This window comes from Loa loa, assembly GCF_000183805.2.
Source record: "Loa loa unplaced genomic scaffold supercont3.640, whole genome shotgun sequence".
NCBI lineage: Eukaryota > Metazoa > Nematoda > Chromadorea > Rhabditida > Onchocercidae > Loa > Loa loa.
In genome coordinates this window covers 20,090-21,603 of record NW_018108820.1, presented here as the reverse complement: position 1 = coordinate 21,603, position 1,514 = coordinate 20,090, and positions in this window count along the sequence as shown.

Below are 1,514 nucleotides of genomic sequence, written 5' to 3'. Positions count from 1 at the left end.
GAGGAAGCAAAGGGGTTAAATTTTGAATTTTAATTCATTATATCATAATGAGAAGGCTATTTATTTATTGCTTTTATTTGCTACAAGAAAGATGATGATGACCGACTGGACAATAAAGTGACCAATACGTTTTTCTTTTTTTTTTTTTTTTTATTTTTCTGATATCTTATCATTGTTTAATATTTCAGTTGCATTTTTCTTTTTTTTTTCCATTTTTTTTTTTTTTAAGAAGAATACGCAATATCTACAAATGGTGATGACCATTGATCTGCGAAATGTTCATCTTTAGGATAAACATATTGCTTCATCCAGAAGATCTCGGGATTTGTAAATGTTAAGGAATATTTATTAAAAATTAAACGAAATAATTAACATTGAATTTGAATTTGTTTGTAAATTCAATTGTATGACAAAAAAGAAGAAATTAATGAATTTATATGGGAAAGAAAAATGTTAAATATCGATAATTTTGATGAAAATTTATTCAATACAATTTCAATTTATGTATCGCTAATTAGCATCTTTATCGATATTAGCTTATGACATTCCTAATTCCCTTCTACAATTTATAATAATTAATCAATAATTAATAAAATGATGCATTTATAAGTTAATCTGTTATATTTACTGAAATATAAATACTTGCAAATGTAGTTGTTGCATTAAGCGATGATGATTTTATTTGATTTTTTTTTTCCTTCTTATTCTTCAACGAAGCAATTCATTTTCAAAATTGAAAGAGCTAAGAAATTTAAACTCAATTTGTGCAATTTTATTATTGAAATTTGTGAGAACGGAAGGAAGCAAAGAAAAAAAAAAAAAGTAATCTACGATTAAAAAGAATCCTCAAATTGCTTCATAACAATTGTCGTGATTTCTATTATTAAATCAACATTTTCAATGAAAAACTTTTTATGCTTAACTGTTGGCTAACAACATTGATGGCCAAATGTGAATCATGACAACATTTATTCACATATGCCAAAATTATTCTTGATTTTTTTTTCGCTACCAATTTTATTTCAATTATTATTTTGTTAAATGAAATAAATATATCTGATAATAAACTACCATCAGCCTTCCCTTCAATCAAATATCAATTCGATTAAAATATCAATTAATTTCATCACTTTTTCAATTTTTCTTAAATTTATATTTTCATATAATTTTTTCGTAAACGTTTAATTTTAATAATTATTAATCGTTTTATTGATGTATTTACACATTTGCTTCATGGCAAATTTTAATTAGTTTTAATTAAAATGTTTGAAAATTAATCCTGCTCCAAGTTTGCAATCATAATAGAAAAAAAAAATAAAAAGAAAAAAAAAAAGAGTATTCAATTTCAATATGGAGGAAAAAAAAGAGGAAAAAAAAGGCACGAAAAGAATGATTGCACCGGTTTGGCACAACAAATTTATTAAAATTTCCCGTATGAATCAACGATTTTTAATCAAAATTGCCTGCTGCAATTCTATCATTACTTGCATCTTTTGCATTATAAGTAAGTGATC